General features: G+C 31.3%; 1 protein-coding gene and 1 long non-coding RNA gene across 2 annotated transcripts in view; both read right to left on the bottom strand.

Moving 5' to 3' along the window:
* The window catches only part of LOC149483208 (uncharacterized), a 138561-nt gene extending 126428 nt beyond the window's left edge, over positions 1–12133 (bottom strand). The window contains exon 1 of the long non-coding RNA XR_016316475.1: positions 12049–12133. This is a non-coding gene — a long non-coding RNA (uncharacterized LOC149483208). The remainder of the gene's footprint in view (positions 1–12048) is intronic.
* tn (tripartite motif containing protein thin) overlaps positions 1–21586 on the bottom strand; it is a 100283-nt gene that overhangs the window by 64258 nt on the left and 14439 nt on the right. The gene's annotated exons all lie outside the window — the stretch shown is intronic.

A 21586-nucleotide genomic window follows, 5' to 3' on the forward strand; every position in this document is an offset into this window, starting at 1 on the left:
CGTTATATAAGATGTCTTTTCGAATGGAATTTTAATATAAATTATAATGAGATTACTTTCTCACTGAATACATGTAAGTACCGTATTTGTATTATATTCCTGTGAACTAAATACTTAAAAAAATAGCGTGTGTGCCTTTGGCAAGATTCAAAGATATCAAAACCATCGCCTTTCTCCATGACGTGACGGTATTGCCATAACGTGACCTTGAAATTTTACTAAAGAAGTTTCACTTCAATAATTATTGTTATTTGTTATTTGCAAGATTGTTTGTTTGCCTCTTCCTACTGTATTTTAAATGTTCTTTTGTGATTTATTTTTCATTCATATTATTGTACAGAATTAAATATAGTATTTGTGGTGAATTCTTGGTTTATTTCTGTGAGATATATTATTACGCGACTATATTCAGAACTACACAGATGTTGGTTCCAATGGGACAAACATTAGGGTGGATTAGATACCTTTAGTCTAGTGATGGCGCATGATATTTTTAAATCCGTATATACGTGGGTGTTATAAGTTTTACGTTGTGTTTAACTCACATTTTAAGTAAAAGCCCAACGCACTGATTGTGTTGTTTATTTATAAAAATATAGCTTTCTTGTCTTCACAGAGGGCAGCGTTGGGCGAGTAGAGGCAATCATGATAACTTGTAGAGAGCCCAAATGTCTATGATCGGCCGTCATTGTAGAAACTTATTTATCGCCGTATCGGAGGCAAACATCGACGATCATATTTTGTTGGGCCACGGCTGCCTCTTGAATTTTTATACGCATTTTATACGCTTTTAGTTCCCACCGCTACCGCTAGGGACGCTGTTGCATTACTAATGTTACAAAAAATATACTTATGTGTTGACGTAAGTATGTAGAGATAAACTACGATAACATGGCGCGCCCCTCCAAATTACTGTTTCAATGTGTGTAGTGACATCCTTACGAAGGAGTTTGTATGTAGTTGTACGTATTCGTCTTTAGTACTTTACGTCCAGATTTGTTGGTCAACTAATCATAAGTTGCCGAGCGCCCAAGACAACGCACGTGTCGTTTTCATAGAATACGTCAGTGCAGCGCCATTACTAATAATAATGAGCGATTAGAGCGTGACTAGTCGAGCAACAAATCCGTGGATTTGTTTTTGTTTGACGGCCGTCTCATTACGCACACATGCGTTGTGAATCTTGGTGGTGCATTGTAAATACTTTCACAAATACTTTCAAACGTTTTGAATTTTGGAGGGGCGCGCCATGTTATCGTAGTTTATCTCTACCTACTACTATTTTCATATTTTATCATGAGTTTACATAAGACAACTCATACTTGACGTTCAGAAAAGACCAAGTAAAAGTGACGTTTATAATCCTCAGTGAGATAATGTCAAGACTTTTAGAACATTCGAGAAAGAATCACAAAAACCCCCCAGATAAGTCATGCCTGCGTTTTGTATTCAATGGGCTGTTTTGAGATAAGACGCTTTGTTAAAAATAAACCTGAGATAGTAAACAATGTAAGAGAACAAATGAAATGATTTGCTGAATTAGAAATAACAAGGTCATTTTACTAGCTTTTCAATATGGTCGGGTAAGTAACTAGGAAAATAATCTGAGGTAGAATAATAAGCTGAGGTTACATTTCAATGAGATATCGAAATTATTAAACATACTAGCGGTCCGCCCCGGCTTCGCCCGTGGTACATGTTTACGTTTTCTCTACATAAAAACCATCCTCGTACTTCAAGGAATATAATAAAAAAGAATTATCGAAATCGGTTCAGCCGTTCTCGAGTTATGCGCTTACCAACACATTTTGCGATTCATTTTTATATATAAGATTTTTACTTATATCATTTCTACTATTATGACGGTAGTTAGTAAGTAATACTTTATCATACAAATGAAAAGAGTAGTTTTAGTATGATTAAATGAACATGCGTTATTACGCATGTTCATTTAATCATACATTGATTTATCATGACATGTTTGTCATCAATAAAAATTAAAATATTCAGCCTTACCATACAACTACAAAAAAAAGCATTTTCCAGTCAGGTACTCTTTATTTATTAGAGCAAATAAGAAGCGAGACCTCCTCTAATCCCGCGAGAGGTAACAAGTATGTAATGCAGTGAACTGGCTTTGCCTTTTGTCTTCTATCTGAGCTCCCGCAGGCTTCTGGCGAGACGCCAACAAAGGAGGAACAAGTGATAAGATCCTGCGTATAATATAAAGTAAGTATTAATGGTAAAAGGCAACTGGTAACTGAGGACTTGTTGGTTAACATTTGTTGAACAACTGTTGATCCTGCGACAAGAACTTTTCAACATCCAGCGTCTCTTGAGCAAATTTTTGAATCGGTCCAGTAGTCTTTAGGGACTATTAGACCGATTGTTTCTTGGGAGACAAACAAAATCTTCCGCTTATACCTATTATTAGTACAGATAATGCGCATGGAATATTATGCAATGCTCAATTGTAAACTATATACATTGGTTTTTCAGTAGTATCGTAGTATCATAAATATAACATTAACATATTATGAAAGAGCCGTTATAATATCTGAAAAATAAACATAATATTATATTCCCACAGAAATTATATAAAATATCTTCGTATTCTCAAATCCATGTTAAAAGCGCGAATATTCAACCTCCTATGAATTGTACCGACCAATAAGAAATTTGTGTACATAATAATATGTAACTTGTCAGCAAGTTATAGAGTTCAAATTTAATAAATTCCATTTTAAACTTATCCGCCATTTGCATTTTGCCTGCATCGTTTGCGTTTTCATATGCATTAGCTTATCCCAGCAGCTGTTAATGAATGTACATATTATGATTTTATTGTTACCGTTAAATTACTATTTTAAGAAGTCTATAACATATTTAATATTATAACAATGCTGAATTGTACAGCATTTATCTCTATGAGACGGATTAAAAAGTCTAATTTGCCTTATATTTATAAATTACAAATGTTGATTAATTTACATCAAATCAATACAATATGTGCCTTCATAAAGGCCGATTTTTCAATCCTTAGTTAAAACTTATACATCGAATAACCATTTTAAAAATGTGTTACTTGCCCACTTTTTGACAGTTTTTAGGTGACATCTGTATATTATTGTGTAATATTTTATTGGACGGATAAGATTTAACCAAGGATTGAATAATCTCATCTTAATTATAAAGAAAGGAAATAAATTTATTTTAACTTATAATTAGGTACTTGCCTTTATTTCTTTGATAGAAATCAAGATGTGTTTATCACGATAAAAATATCCCTTTTTCAATTCAACCTCTATTTATAAAATAGAAATATCTATACATTTTATTTGAAAATCTATCAACGTATATTGGCGTGAAGCCAAGCTATAACCTATATCGCGAGGTCCACATGCTTTTTTGACCTTAGAACTTTCACGTCTTGTTTTTATTATATTTTCAATATTTTAGATGTGTATGAGTTTATTTTATAGTTTTCTTCGTAGTAATAAGGGTTTTTTGTTGTTTTATATTGAAATAAAATATCATTGTATTAGCTTTCATAAGATATAGGTACTATTCTTTAAATTTCTGGATAATATAACATAATTTATACCTACTGTTATTACAATTTTTTTTTCTTCAAAGTTTCTCCTAAGAAATAAACGAAACTGAATGACTAAATCTAGTTTCGGATTTAATCTATTAAAAGATAAAATTTATTCTGAAATAGACTCACTAATAAGATACCTAATTATTCAAAAAACGTTACAAAAAGACAGGAGAATTGAAATACTCACTCTCATTGAATATTTTAAATCGCATAAAAGATATTATTTAACCAAAGGCATAACGGTGAAAAACTGAAAGCGGTTCCAATACTCGTTTGGAAATTCACGAATTTCCAAGTTGAATTATTAAATTGTGTAAAACGTTCGGAAATTTTATAGATGCTCAAAGACAAAACGATTCCATGAATATAGGTCAATGTCCAATCTATAAATCTTTGTGAATTATTCCAATTTGAGTGTATCAATAAAAGATATCGCTTTAAGAATGCAAATGGCGATCATCTTGGCTAAATTTATTCTTAAATGTTTTAAAGTAGTTAAATTTGTTTTATTTTTGTCACGAGCCAGCATACGAAAGGTTAAATAAAAAATTCACTGTTCTGTGTCTCAAACACATTCGTTGATTAAAGAATTTGAAGGTTAAGCAAAGTCACGTGCGGTCAGATAATAGATGGGTGACCGTCACTAATATCTAGCTGTTACATCTGTCTATTACACCTCAAACCATATCTAGTTACTTACATATAATAATATTCTAAATCCTAATTTTAATAAACTAATGTATTTTTTCATTCGTAACTATAAAACGAATGTTTCAGAATTTAGTACTTGTGCTACAGTAAGGAAAATCCCTTAACAAAGCAATCAGTAATAAAGCAACGTACCTTCAGTTCCCTTCTAACGACTTCCTAATTACCTTTTTATGTGCAGTTGGAGTAAAAAAAACATTAAAGTGTATTTTACACTGAAAGAACTAAGCGATAATATAATTTAAACATAATACCTATGATAGATTTATATTATTTTTTAATTTTAAATAACAAGATAACATAAGAAAGAGCTTTTGCATCGATCAGTTCCAAATATTGTATCGAGATAAAATATATTTTTTAATACTATAAACATAGGCTTAAAAGACTAGGGAGAATTAGTATTTATTTTTCAATATTTCTTGTATTCGAAAACAAATAAACAATAATATACATAAGCTAAAAAAATATTATAAATAAGAATTGAACAAATTTAATTTATAAGAGAATCCTAATCTCAATACAAAAATTTTCCACACAGAACCCCACACATTTTCTCATCAATAAATCTAGCATCGCTTCAACTGGCAGCAATCCTTAAGTACACCCGTCAAATAGCAAGTGAGATAAGGCTATCGATAGGAAATAGCCATGTCGTTGAAGGCTCTACAAACGAAATCGGATCCCTTTCTTTTCGCCGGATTTAATTCGTGATGTTTTCTTTACGATAATTGTGATTGAACTGCTCTGAATGCTTGATGGATAGGGTCATGTACTTATCTTAATTGTGTATTGATAACTGGAAAGGGAAAGGACTACTATTATGAATATTACTAGTAATTTATTATCGACTCTCAATTTACCAAATTGATAATAACTGAAAAATATGACACATATAATATAAGCTAAAACATCAAATTCTTAGCTACAATATTCCTGACTCTATCCACCAATGATAAACAAGAACTACGACCAAAGACAACTTTAGCGTTAAAATAAACGCAAACAAGTAACAAACGTTAAAGACAGGCAAGCAGACAAAATCTTATAAGTATCAGTTCTTTTTTAGTTGAGAGTATTTTTTTACATGTAGATATATCGATATAGGGTAGGGTCTATAGGTACAGCAAAATCATGAAAGAAACAACTTGCACACTTGTATCTTTATGACTGGTCAATATTCCCTGTGTTGTCATCTAATCTGCTGCATTTAGGACGTACCTAATAAGTAATAGAATGGATGGATGATCCACATGGTGCATTCACATGGAATTCATCCATTTATTTTAATAGAGTACCTGTATCGGGAGTAACCAACGATCAGTTAGAATAATATGGCTTGGCTGGCAGCTTGGCTATGGTATTTGCTGACACCTGTATTTAAACTTATTGCCTTTTCGAAGTGGATACATAAACTTTTGTTTATGGAAGTACTGCCACAGAATATATAATAGTAACTGCTTTCATCATGATAATATTTTCCTTCAGTAAGTGGACATGTGGTCATGTGATATAACGTAATTGAAGTATCTATTTATACATTTAATAATTATTAGCTTGTAAATAATGCTTATAAGTTTCGAACTCTTGAGTTTAGTCTAGTTTAGTTTTAGTAACTGAGTCACATCAGCGTACCATATTTAGGTACCATACGGCAAAATAAATATGCCATAACAGTTTATTCTATGATACAATTAGAATCAATTGATTATATAATTATGAAGGTGATAACGAAGTTACATAAACATTTTTACATTGTAAGAATAAGCAAACTGGACAGAATAACTCGACCGTTTTATTTTATTCCTATGTTTGACCCAATTTGTCCTCGTTATTTTGGACACGAACATAATATTATTATACATATAAATAATTGGATAGAATCATATTTATTTAAATATAAAGAATTATTTCAATTAAAAATAGTTATCGTTATAAAAACGATAAACAAAGCTTTGTAGTTTATTACTTTTCAATAAATAAATACAACATTTCCAGAAATTTCATATAATTTCATCTGTACCAAAGTTAACTTAAATGTTATTGAACATTAATTGAAAATAGATTGATTTAATTTTCATTAGAAAACTGAGAACATTTGTGAAGTTTATTAGAAGCATGATAGCGTCTGCGGTTAACTAGCTGCGCTTCGCGGTTTCGCCCGCATGGCTACGCTCCTGTTGGTCGTAGCGTGATGGTATATAGGCTATCTAACACTGAAATAATTTTTCAAATCAGACCAGTAGTTCCTGAGATTAGCGCGTTCAAATAAACAAACAAACGAACAAACTCTTTAGCTTTATAATATTAGTATAGATATATAACACAGTACTAAATAGAATAGACAAAGACTTATTTATCTACTAATATTATAATAACTCACTACTAATATTATAAATTTTAACGTTTTTTATGATCATGATGTGTAATCTGATCAGTCCTCTGAATTGATTTTACCAAAAAAAATTGCGTATTTATTTGTGACCGTGTGTGTGTGCGTTTCCAACGCGTAAATGTAACCATAGACTGAAGCTTTTATATCATAAGCTAAAACAAAGTCTGTCCTTTAATATTATCATAAATGAAAAAATCAAAAAAATATGACATTTAAAAGAAACATTTTATTTATCTAGGGCACATTTAATAGGCATCGTTAATTTCAACGAGAGATCCCTGAGGAAATCTAAAACATATTGCTATGCGGTATTTAGTTAGCCTACAAAACGTACGGATTTTTTCCGATGCAATCTTTTGGGATTCCAAATAGATTGTTCTCGAAATTGTATAACATTTTCTCGTTAAACGCTTGAAATGTGTCAGATTATGTATTACCGTAATGACTTATGACACAGTGGTTTTGATAACGGTAACTCGTAGGAGGTCTATATAAAAATTGTATAATAGTAAGTAGATATTATTAATAGTTAAACTAATGACGTCAGAGAGTAGGATTTCCATGAAATTTCATAACAGAAAATAGAATTTTTTTAACTATCATTTATTTATATTTATGTGGGTGAATCTCTATATTTTATATGTAGTAAATTCTTAGTAAAACGTCAAAGTAATTCATATTTTAAAAACATTCAAGTCAACCTACATTAACATTATATGAAATAAATGATACCTACACACTTTTATAAGTTTTTTTTGTTCTCTTACAAGACTGTTGGCTACAGACAACACGCTTGCCAAGTGCGGGTTAGCAGATGTCACATGTCGACGAAGTTTTGGCTCTTAGATACGGGTTTCCTCATGTTTTTCTTCACCAATAGTAACAGTGATCATTTTTGTATTGTGCAATTTAGGTGCACATAATATCAAGTTATTTTATTTATTCGTTTATTTATCACTTTCACCTGTATGTTTGTATATAACCGACATGGTTGTATAATGTATGTACGACTTCTTTAAACTAGATATTGACCCACATTAAATGGACGGATTTAATTCAAATCACTACATAATATAAAACAAAGTCACTTTTTCTGTCCCTATGTCCCTTGGTATGCTTAAATCTTTAAAACTACGCAAAGGATTTTGATGCAGTTTTTTTTAATAGATAGAGCGATTTAAGAAGAAGGTTTTAGAGTATAATTTATTATGTTTTAGACAAAGCGGGCGAAGCCGCAGGCGGAAAGCTAAAACAATAATTTCATGAGCTTTTAGCGTGTTTTCTAGTTTCTTTTATACTACACTAATAATTATTTTACCTCGTCTTCCTGATTTAAATTAGAAACTGAGCCTTAGATACACAGAATATTATATATTTTATAACCGTACGTTTTGGCGAGATTTGAATACCTACATTGAAAATGGATAGGCTTCACTGGTGACAGTACTAACAAATGAACTGATTTCATGGCTAGTTTTTGGTACATATGCTAGTAGTGTAAACCGGCCTTATTTTCGTTTTCGGCTTTGATTGTAGTTTAAAAAGCTCTATACAGAAAAAAGTCGTGTACTCGTGTGTATGTGTGTGTGTAAAGTTAATGACGAAAAAATCGTTATTATTGTTTCCTTATAACAAGAATTATATTATTGTATTTCCGAGATGTGCTATAAATAATAATTGTCTGTTTTTATATAAATTCTTGTTACTAAAATTTATATGATGTAAATGAATGAATGAATGAATGTAAATGAATTTATTTCTGTATTAATTTCGGCCTACAGAGAATTTTGTCAACCGTAAACTGTGGTAAGAGACCACGTATGGCAAAATGAACGTTACAAAATTATAAACATATTACATTATGGACTGTACTTATATGTACTAGGAAATTACTTCATTTCAATTTAGTACTAGGAATTAATAATTTGAAAATGTATTGCTCTCGTCAAATGGATATTAATTACTGGTGAATTCAATTAAAAAATATATTATTATACATATATTTTATGTAGTGTCGTAGAGGAAAAGAGGCGCAAAAATATAGCATACTCATTACTCAAATCAAAATGTGAAGAAATATAACTAAGTCATTATAAATGTTAGCGAAATTTTGAATAATAATTGTATTTAAGGGCCGATTTTTCAATGCTTGGATAAAACTTATCCGTCCAATAAAGTATTACACGATAATATTAATATGTCACGTAAACTGTCAAATACGGGCAATTAGAATACGTTTTTAAAATGGTAGTTTTATACATTATTCAACAAATAAGTTTTAACCAAGGATTGAAAAATCAGCCCTTAATCTAACAAAAGCACCAATCGAATAAAAATAATAATTTATTAAAATCTAAATAAAGTCTTGTCATGAAAACTAAACGTAAACTAAAGACTACTTAGGTCTTAGATTAATAATATTAGAGCTTCAGTGCTCTTGAAATCTTTTCTCGGAACAAGCTGGTTTTCAAACCTAATTGTTTTATAATATTATAATATCTCAAAAGCTAAATGCTTTTGTGTATATAAATGCATTTCTCAAAAGGAGTATTCCATTTATAAAATACTAGAGGTCCGCCCCGGCTTCGCCCGTGGTACATATTTCGCAATAAAAGGTAGCCTATGTCCTTTCTCGGATATCAAAATATCTCCATACCAAATTTCATGCAAATTGGTTCAGTAGTTGAGGCGTGATTGAGTAACAGACAGACAGACAGAGTTACTTTCGCATTTATAATATTAGTATGGATGTTAAAGTTTTAGCAGAAGTATTGAAGTAAAAAATGGCTAAATAGAAAAAATCTGACCTCGCATCGAGACAGCAATTTGTCTTATTCTCTATTTCCCAACGGACCGCGACTCGCGAACAAAGATTTTTTCTGAAGGAGATAAGCTTCGAGAATTATCTAGAAGCTGTGTTAGAGCTTAGTTGTTTTTGAGTAATTATCGTCTACATAGATTGATTATTTAACCATTCATTCAGAAATATATCACAATAAAATTTCTAAAATAAGTCGCCATGAATACAAAAATTGTATAATATAAGCTTATCAGCAATTTTTATCTCCTGCTAAGTTAATTAAAGAATTTTGTTTGTCCTAAAAGAGCCATCCGTTGATGTATATAGCGGAACACAGTTTATCACCCCCGTAGATGCTTATCGACACGGAAAATGGTGGTTAGGGCTGGATACTACCGATGGTTTGATTTTATCGATATCGATAGAAGTATAATTACGTACCAAAAGAGAGATTAGATATTGGGATAAAAAAAGGATAGCTCATTATTTAATTGTGTTTTTATATGTTGATCGTTAGTTTTATTTAATTTCGTACAAGCAATATGTAATTTTAATTTAAGTCTTATTTCTTAAGAAGAGCATTTAAAGTTATACCTATTTAAAATCTGTATAAGTAATAATTATATTTTTATCAAAATAACTAAAATATTTAAAATAAAATCTACATTGACAGTACACCAAAGACACAATAAACTATTAAAACAATCATAACATAACTATAAATATAAATTGTTGCATAAAATTAATATATTTTTAAACAATTTTATTCCAAAATCTATCGATACATTCCCAACCCTAGCACGACCTCGTCCTTTATTCCCGTCTAGATCGTTTTGGTAGAGAGGTTTTTTCCATTTACACCGGATTTTCGACGAACTGTTTGATTTTCTTCTATCGCACACGATTCGCGTCCAAACCGACATTGATAAGATTTCTCTTTGAATCTTCGCTGATATCCATTTCGGAGTAATTTCGGATTCAACGACATAGCGACAATTCGTGCTGTACGTACTAATATTATAAAATAAAATAAAAAATAAAAAAGCCTTTTATTTCCACACAACAGTTTTACAATTTTACAATTTTTGTTAGTAGAACATATTAATTTAAACTAATATTACGAATATATTATGATGATGGCAATTTTTTTTTTGTGTTATGAATAGCTTATAAATAATCATCCTTAATAATAGGGTGGATATCTATACTTATATTATAAAGCTGAAGAGTTTGTTTGTTTGAACGCGCTAATCTCAAGAACTACTGGTCCCATTTGAAAAATTCTTTCGGTGTTAGATAGCCCATGTATCGAGGAAGGTTATAGGCTATATCTCATCACCCTAAGCACAACAGGAGCGGAGCAATGTGGGTAAAACACGTTGCACAGCTAGTCTCATATGTATAATGTCAAAATGAAGAGAAGAACGGCAAAATTTGCGTGTATCATTTTCATGATAAAACAGGATGAGTTAGTTTACATACTTATTTCGCATTTTACAAGATTCACCTATATAGGAAGACTTGGGTACCTACAAAAAGTCATATTGAAGTAAGAATTACTATTAAATAATACTTATTAAGGGCAGATTTTTCAATTCTTGGTTAAAACTTATTCGTCGAATAATGTATAAAACTACCATTTTAAAAACGTATTTAAATTTTTCCGTATTTGACAGTTTACGTGACATTTTAAAATTATCATGTAATACTTTATTGGACGGATAAGTTTTGACCAAGCATTGAAAAACGGCCCTTAAATAAGTAAAGATTTATTCATGACAAGTTTAGTACATAAATCCAAAATAAGACAGTTTATTTTAAAATCCTCGAAAAATCTGAACATTGTAACGTTGAAGCTCAGTTTAAGCATATTTCCTAAGAGCTTTGGGCAAAATAAGTTTACGGTACATTTGCATCGGATTTCTGACAGCTGTAGCCTATTGCAGGACAAATGTTTTTGCCCATAAATCTATGGGAAAATATTGCTTTCTGAATTCTTGTGCGAGTGATTTAGTGACGCAATATGGTGCTTATGTTTTTAGTTACATCTTTCATGTATTTAATACAGTTATTATTATATCGTTTGGTTGTTTTCTTGTATCATTATATTATCACGTAACAATTGCTTATAATATAGTAGCATTCATTTATGGAAATTTCAAATTTATACCAATAGTTTTAAAATGTTATCCGTTAACCCGGCGGGCATGAGCCAGGGTATCTCACACCCTGTTACATTTTTAAAGTCGTGTAATTTTTAAGTTTTTCGCGCGGCATTACCAGCGCGCTCAGTAGCTGGAAGGAGGGCCGCGGGGAGTGGTATGGTGGTGTGATCGAAGTGTGGCGCGGCTCACCGGCCGGGATAATCGTGCGCAAAAGTGTTGAGGGTTTGTTAGACCCTGCCTCATGTTTGACGTATTTATTTTTCGTAAATATTTAATTATACATTATTAATTTTTAACTGATTTTATATTGTTTTTTTAGTTCTATGGTGTGATCTGTGTTTGCGAATCAGTTTTTTATTCATTAATTTGCTTGTTTTACTGTTTTTTTTTAGTTTTTTATCAAATTGGACAACGAAAGGCATGAGGAATGGATCCGTACTATGTTGGAGGCTGATTCTTCAGGTGATGAATCCAGTATATATAGAAAACAATAATGTTTCCATCAAGAGAACAGAATTCATTCGTAACTTGGGCTTATCAATGATTTCCGAACACCTACATGAAAGAAAATCAAAACAGCTTATTCCAAGTTACATCCACCAGAGAATTGAAAAACAGCTTGAGAGTCCTCATCTAGACCTGCGAATGCACCCGGACGATATGTCAGATGTCAGGTTTGTCCTTACAAGAAAGACAGAAAAACCAAATACTCCTGTAAAACTTGTAACAAGCCCTTATGTCTGGAGCATGCAAAATTCATGTGCGAAAATTGTGCTGATTTTGACACTAGTGATTAGTATATTTTTTAGCAAAAAAAAAAAATCAACTCATATGTTTTTTAAGAAGAAGATGTCGTTATTTTTTAATTTTAAGTTGATTACATTCCAAAGAATAAAGATTTTTTGTTAAATTCATCTAATTTGTAACTTCATAAAAAAAATTGCTATGATCTCATCATTATATGAAACTAGAATAAATAATAATTAATGTAGAACTCTAAACTTGTTTTATTTCATTTTACACTACCAAAACATAATTTTACACAATATAATCAACAAAGTAAAGAAAATAATACTAAATACTAAATTATGCTAGATTGTATTAAGGGTATGTCATACCCTGCCTCATGCTTGATGTAACTTTATTACACCTCATGCTCGCCGGGTTAAGTGCGCAATAAATATGAAAATGTGTATATAATAAAAGATTTTTAGAACGTAAAAAATTGTCTTGGGTTGGAAATCGTGAGCTTCAAACGAAATATTTATCATAATATTTTATGAAGTGTATTTAAGTTACTATATTTATAAATGAAATACATCCTTAACCAATAATTACACAATGAATTATAAAAGATGAACCTTTAAATGTTATGAGTTGAACTCAAACTCAACCATTACAGAAATGAATTATCTACCACCGACCGCTTAAAAATATATCCATACTAATATTATAAATGCGAAAGTAACTCTGTCTGTCTGTCTGTTACTCAATCACGCCTAAACTACTGAACCAATTTTAATGAAATTTTGGTATGGAGATATTTTGATACCCGAGAAAGGACATAGGCTACTTTTTATACCGGGAAAATGACGCAATCCCGGAAATCCCACGGGAACGGGAACTATGCGGGTTTTTCTTTGACTGCGCGGGCGGAGCCGCGGGCGGAAAGTCGGAAACCTAGTAAGTATATAAAATTATACGAATGTAACAAACATAATATATAAAAGCTACCAATTAAATAGAGTAATTCCGTATTTCGATAATGTTATCAATACATAAATAACGGAATAAACAGAGAAAGTAAGTTTGGTTGTAAAACTTTATTATAGGTTAGGTTCCGCTCAGTTTCATGTTGCGAGTTTCTCTTTGAACGTATGCTGTTATATTGTATGGATATAGTAAATAGTAATGGACTATGATATATAAAAAAGCTAGATACGTTACCTGCTCTCTATTTTGGCAAGAAAAAACTCAGCTAAGTGCCCGAGTTTCACTTAGTCACGCACCATTCAGCGTCGTGGCTGGACGTTATTTTTATATTTTAATCGGCAGTTGTTATTACGAAGTACATGAGTGAGACATGTATTTTGTCTCGTGCGTGAGAGTGAAAGAGAGAACAACTGTATTGGTGATAATGCGTTAGTAAGTAGGTATGTATTAATTACGCTGTTTTTTATGTTGGCGTATGCCGCGTCTACTAGTATAATAGAGTCATTGGTAATGGAAGGTTCTGGAAATAAATAGAATGGGCTAATTGAAAAAGTGGATCAAGTTTTATGTAATAATGTTTTTAAGCGTTATTGTTAAATTCAACTGTGGTTCAATTTTAGAATGGAATTTAATTATTCGCAGTAAAGAAGAAGTAAAAAAAAAATACACAAAAAAGAGAGAGTGTGCCGAGCATACCTTTACAGAAGTGAAACTACTTTGGTTGGCAAGATTCAAGGCTACCAAAATCGTCGCCTTACTCCATGAGGTGACGGTATTGCCATGACGGGATCGGGAACTTGAAATTTCACTTCAAAAATACACATAATAAATTACTATTTACCACGAAACAGCGAAAACAATGAAGTGATTTTATCGATACAATGCATTTTAGCGTATTAAAAACAGTTAGGTCACTGCCTAGAAAATATCGGTTATCATTTGTTTGTAAAAACTAAAATTATATAGACTTGCAAAGTTAATCTAATCTTATTCAATAGAAAAATATATCTGTTCAAAACTTTACTATCCTCTCTTCATAAAATTCCGTATGATATTCAAAATTTTAGATTTCCTAGATAAAATTTTCAACAATCGGAAAGCACATAAAATGCAAACATCTTATAATTCAATAAGAGGAATAAAATTCCATCTCACAATTCAAAAGATACCTCACGAATAATCGTTGTCTGATATCATTTTATGGAGGGTCCGGGTCAAGACAATAAAATTTTAAAGGTAAGGGAAGAAACGACGGGTATAAAACTACCATTTTGGGAAAGTGTAGTTATCTAACTGTTTTACGATAAACGGTATTCCTAACTGGAGTAATAACTCTATCTCGGCGCGAGTTTACCAGCTTTCTTCGAAAAGTTATGAGTTTGGATAATCAGTTTTTGGTGTGCGGATTAAAATGGTGATAGTATTATGGTGACATCTGAAAATAAATCTAATTCAGAAAATAAGCCAGGGAAAAGTTTTAATTTACGTATAGATTATAGGTTAGCTGCTTAAATATTTTTCTTTTTATCTTATATTTTTATAAGTAGGTACGTAATATGAATTTAGTTTTAAATATATAATATAAGTTTGACTATAGCATTTAAATGCAGGTATTTAAAAATATGGATGTTATTGGCAAACAATAATCCCAGAATCCCAATGTTTATATTTTTATGTAAACTTTTCTTCTGTTCTCAGAATTTTTGATTCTAATTTAATTTGAAGCAGTAACCAAATAAGCAAAATGTAATTTCTAAGAAATTGTGCACCATTTGTCAAAGCAACTAACATCTCAGAAACTTTAGAACATTCTAGACGTAATTCATAGAAACAGATATTAAAATATTCTATCAAATAAAGTAACTCAACTTTAATATAGCATTTATTACATTATGTTTGAGACAGATTTATGTTGCTTTATTAAGATTTAGCTATTACAAAATTGTTGCAGAATAATACTTTTACAAAAATAGAAAAAAATAAGCTCCCAGTATCAATAAATATTATAAAAAAATATTGAGTCATCTATTTAATTTACTCTAACAACAATCATTATAAAGTAGATAACTATAAAAATATGTACCTATGGTGAAAGAAAAACTGCAAAACGACCTGTCTCATTTAATTTTAAATAGAAATTATACTTTGAAGAGAGCTTTGTAAAACCACAGAACAAACTCAATGGGAGAAATAAAAGTTTCATTTAATAAGTCTTTTCTGGTCTGGTCGTTTTTAAATTGATTTAAACCCCGCTGTTTTATAATTGCCATGGATTATATACTATTTCTATGAAGAATAATTATTGTACAAAGAAATGCTTTTGCTTACAAAAAATATACCCAGTGATTTTCAGAACACAAATAAATAGAAAGAAATTTTGTCATAATATTGCATTTTTTTTGCAACAAGTAATAACTCTATCTTGGCGCGATATCACACTAAATGATTGCATAAGATAATCTTAATCTTAATCTTAATACTTCTTAATATCTTAATACTATTATAAAGGCGAAAGTTTGTAAGTATGGATGTATGGATGTATGGATGTTTGTTACTCTTTCACGTAATAACTACTGAACCGATTACAATGAAATCTAGCACACATATAGAGGGTAACTTGGATTAACACATAAGATGGGTTTTATCCCGGAAATCCCACGGGAACGGGAACTATGCGGGTTTTCCTTTGAAAGCGCGAGCGAAGCCGCGGGCGGAAATCTAGTCAATTATAAAAGAACGTTATATCGCTACATAAACGAATTTAAAAATCAACCTTCTTTAGTAGATTTCCCAATAAGATTTCACAAGAAGAAAAATAATCACTTTATCCTATTGTGACAGTAATTTCTGCAAACAATGATTCCGTATCACATCTAGAGTCCACCGTAGACTTCATGGACACTTTATAAATTAACAAAGCATATAAATTTCATTACTTAGCACTAAATCACGCCATAAACCGAACAATTGCATTAAAACGTATTATCGCGATACAAACTCGGATTGCTAAACTTTGTATTACTTCTGCCAAGTATACTTCAATAAATTCTCGCGCTCCAAAGAATTTCATAAGGAAAATTGTAAATAAATTTTGCTCCAGCTGACAGTGGCTGATACGCAAATATTGGGAATAAAATGTACATGCAAGTTACGTTGCAAACTATTAAAGCTTCAAAAGGATGGACCAATAGAATTTGGAAAAAGTTGTGGGAAATATTTCGTTTTGTAGGTAGGTTTAATCGTGTTATGGTTTTTCTTTTATATTTTACACACACAAATTTCGTACATAAATATTTTTGTAAAGATCTCAGCGAATATCTTCAATTGGTTTTAAGCAAATTATTTGTGTGTGTATAATGTTGTTCAAATAACGCGCTAGTCATTCAATTAAATAGCAGATTTAACCAGATGACGGCGACATAATAATAGATATATAAATAGTGATTGTTAATCCCACACTCTCATTCATCAGCATCACCATACAATACCATACATAACTTATTGTCTTTAACATTGTTATCCTTTTCATTACGCAGCGACGAATATCTCAACATAAGTTGACCATTTTACGATCTTAAAGAAACTTTAATCTAGTTTTACCGTATTCTTTTAAATTCATAATCCATCCTTTCCACAGTCAGCTGAAATATTACGAGAGAAAAATAAAACTGTATCGTAAAAGTAGTAGAAATAAACTGAAGTTGTATGCTTGACTCGGAATTTGGTTTACGGCACCATTACTCGTAGTACCAGGACCTTTCTTAGTGTCTAGTAACATTTTGTACGGGAGGTATTGTTAACGTTTATTTGAAGTAAAGATATTGTAACTTATAAAGGTAAATAATTATTATGAGAGTTTACTTTTTTAAGAAGAATCAAAACTTGTGGGTTAGTAGAATTTATTTGAGGATTGAATATTACTTAGCATTTGCTATTTTTAGTCAATAATATATTCATATACACCTTTTATTACAAACTGAAAATGCAGTCTTTGGGGAAATACTTCTACCAAATATAGATGCTATTATACAATTGTATATATTTAATTGAATACAATAAAGTTTGCAGGACCATATAAGTAACTACACAAAATACATAATCTTTTAGCCGTAATTTAAACAAACTACACACGTCTTATTACATTACCGTCATTCTTTCATCTTCCTCAAGATATCTTCAAATCCTCAAAGGAACCATTAACCCCTAGACCACATATTTCGACACCTTAACACACCTTGTTCATATTTTCGGCTTATTCAACCTTAACTAGATCCTGTGATATTTTTACACAGTGACGTCATAGTTGGACGGACTCAACACCAAATTGTAAAGGCCCTGAAGAGAAGCCGCAAGAGGGTTGAAACACCTGACCGTATCAGATCGTATTATGTTGAAAAATGACGTGATATCTTCATTCATACACAAGGGAAATCTATCCCTTTAGTTTGAAATAAAAAGGTGCTTGTTTTCCATAATATTTATGTGAGTAATAAATCATAGAAATGCCATGGTCAAACCATTATTACTATTTTGCGCGAATATAGATTTTGTTTTGTAACAAAAGCTTGAATTATTAAAAATGAAATTCGAATAAGAAGGTGTAAATCCCACAGAAGTAAAAAGAAATCGCTATTTAATACAACCCAGTTGTTACACAACGAGCGATTCTAGATAGAATTTTTAAAATTAATAATTAATATGACAATTCATAGCCTTTCTCAAATAGATCAACTTAACCGAATATCTAACAAAATCTACACATTTGTGCTTCACATTAGGGCTTCATATAGCCTGATGTGCCTGAAGAGATCCACCCCTGTCAGACCATGACGCGGACGGTGCCGTCGCAAATTTTTTGTCCGTCATAACCTTAGTCGTAAACCCCTGGAGCGTAGATTTTGTCGCGTGAACATGATAGCTATAATATATAAAGACTTCACTTTTTATGTAAGGGAACTGTTATTCTAATGCCGCTAGACGAGGTGTATATTTTTCACTATGTTCACGGAAGAATTTGGGCATAATGCGCAGTTTTGGCAGGTGTGATCCATTTTAAAAACTGGCTTTGTTATGGTAATCTGTGTGAGTATGGTAGTATGCTTTGAGTTATATAGAGGGGATATATAGATCTAATATCTAATGTATGGATGTATGGATGTATGGATGTTTGTTACTCTTTCACGTAAAAACTACTGAACCGATTACAATGAAATTTAGCACACATATAGAGGGTAACTTGGATTAACACATAGGATAGGTTTTATCCCGGAAATCCCACGGGAACGGGAACTATGCGGGTTTTCCTTTGAAAACGCGGGCGAAGCCGCGGGCGGAAATCTAGTGGCAAATAATGTTGCTTATCATGGAAAGGCCGATTTTATTATAGTTAAAATATTCCTTTTTCTTTTTATAGACGTACCTATTTGTCACGTCTAAGTGACAAAATGAGAAGTTAGGTACTAATCCTCATAGGTCACGTATGAAATAAGAAAATGAAAAGTTACTTTTTGAAAAGTGATCAATCTTTAAGCTCTACGATTGCAAAATGATTAATAATAATAATAATCTATAGGCACACCTAACGTTAATATGAAAAATATAGAAATCTACATAGAGCTTGAAGCGCGGACTACATATTTATAGAGCCCTCTTAAATATAGATAAAAAAACTCAATATAAATTCCTGCCGCGTCTATTTTTTCCTTTTTTCAGAGAGTAGGAGAGTAGTGCTCGCGAGCGTTAACAAGTTTGTTGAGAATATACTCGTTAGACTAAAATATCAGTTATAAAAGTTAGATTAGTATAAACCAGTTGGGGAGTACAACTAAATTTGCAACTAAACTTAGTTCAATATTTAAACAAACATGTATACCACTAAATTCAAGCCTATTCTGAAATATTAACAGTTTTTATTTTGACGTTGATCTTTGCACGAGTTGTTTTGGGTATTTTTAAAAGATAATTAACAACCTGATCATTTTTAACCGACTTCAAAAAAAGGAGAAGGGTCTCAATTCGCCCGGTATATTCTTTTTTAAACGTAGAATCTACGCTCGTCGGTCGTAATGTAACGTTATTTTGCCTCGCTTAATAAACGCGATTTATTATTGAAATCATTGTTTCGTCGCTTCAAACATGTTAAATATTATATTGACAATAATAACAGTGCATAGAAAAATAAGTAGAGAGTTAGGAGAGCAAGTAAGTAACACCACGTATATATAAATCACAACATTTGTACTGCTTTCTTGCATTAAAATCAAGCCCAGCAAGTCAAAAGATAGACCTTTACAAATGGGTAAAGAAATACATAAAAATATAAGAAAAATATAATATTATCTAGGACATAAAAATAATCAATTTATAATTCTAATAAAAAGGTGTATAAGCAAAAAATTACTTTGACCAGCAAAATAAAACCACATTTGAATATACGAGTGACAATAAACCTCATGCCATAATAGGACCAAATGCATTGTACCATAAAATTCTACTCGGGGCAGAAAATTTCATAAGCATAATAAAATAATCCTTTCCTGCCTTCAAAGGCTTCATTTATGCGATATACCCGAAAATAATATCAAAGGCTGACCGAACATTCTAGCGCGTTTACAGAAACGTATTTCACTAACTCTGCGAAATTCGGGACGATTTCTTTGAAGATTTCATTGTCCCTCAAGATATTGGTTGCCATGGTAACGGCGTATTGTAAAGTGCCTCATTTTGATGCTTTGTTGTGATAAAATATTGACTTCTTGCCGTAATTTTAATGTTATTTTTCAACAGTTACATAATATGACCGTTGGATATAGCCTTGTTGAACGCAATGGCATACAATTATTAACATGTATAAAAAAGAGCGTGTGTGCCGAGCACACGTGACAGAAATAAAACTTCTTTGGCAAGATACCAAAGATACCAAAATTGTCGCCTTACTCCATGACGTGACGGTATTGTCATGAAAACCTTGAAATTTTACTCTCAATGCGCCTAAAGAAGTTTCACTTAAAAGTATATAACTATACATTATAGATTCTATGAAATAGTAATAAGTTTAGTCCTTCTTGCCAAAGCTCTCTCAATAATATAAATAAGAACTCTTTTTATGATCCTGTATTTGATCCAAATGTCGAAAATAAAACCCTTGTTATTATCCTAAGACCCATATTTCTATCCGTATGAATAACTATTTCGAAATTGCAATTTTATTATTATCTTTGTTCATTGAAGTGTTTCCCTTTTTGTCATTATAAAGGACAAATGGATCGTTTTTCTAATAGTATAAATAAAATGTTTAATTTATTTTTAATCCCAGCCTCTTAGAATTTGAAGTGGCAGCAGTGAGAAGTAAAAGTGTAATGAAAATTTTTCTTTGTCTTTTTCAGTTTTTCGTTAACAGATGAGCCTTATTTTAATTATTATGTTATAAATATATTATGAACATTATATATTTAAATGGAATACACTAAATTGTATAGAATAATATCATACTAATATTATAATCGCGAAAGTTATTAAGAATCCATATAAGGATGTTTGTTACTCTTTCGCGTTAAAACTACTGGACGGATTTGGATAAAACTTAACAAAAATATAGGTTATACATCAGAAGAAGACATGACCTATAGAAATACTTGATCTTGCACGCGGATTTCTATGCTAGTATAACCGTGCGGCATAGCTAGTAGTCAGTATTTACATAAACTTTGCTTGTTATATTTTATTATTTTGCATTTAAATGTTTGAGTGTGAACAACATAATTATAACTAGGTTTCCGCCCGCGGCTTCGCCCGCGCAGTCAAAGAAAAACCCGCATTGTTCCCGTTCCCGTGGGATTTCCGGGATTGCGTCATTTTCCCGGGATAAAAAGTAGCCTATGTCCTTTCTCGGGTATCAAAATACCTCCATACCAAATTTCATGAAAATAGGTTCAGTAGTTTAGGCGTGATTGAGTAACAGACAGACAGACAGAGTTACTTTCGCATTTATAATATTAGTATGGATTAATGAGTTACCAATTAACGGTTCAATATAATTCGGTAACTAACTGAGATCGGTCACGTATTGAAAGGACATGAATGAAACAGTCACTGAATATTTAATTGATATGAGGTTTAGTGTTTTATAATGTACAATCGAGTAGACAAGCGGTAAATAATATTTATTAAATAATTATTGAAGGAAAATTATTAAATGTTCGCTT

Source organism: Colias philodice, chromosome 13 (genome assembly GCF_061535455.1).
Source record: "Colias philodice isolate Cphi_HAF_F1 chromosome 13, ilColPhil1 Martin Lab GWU primary, whole genome shotgun sequence".
Classification (NCBI taxonomy): Eukaryota; Metazoa; Arthropoda; class Insecta; order Lepidoptera; family Pieridae; genus Colias; species Colias philodice.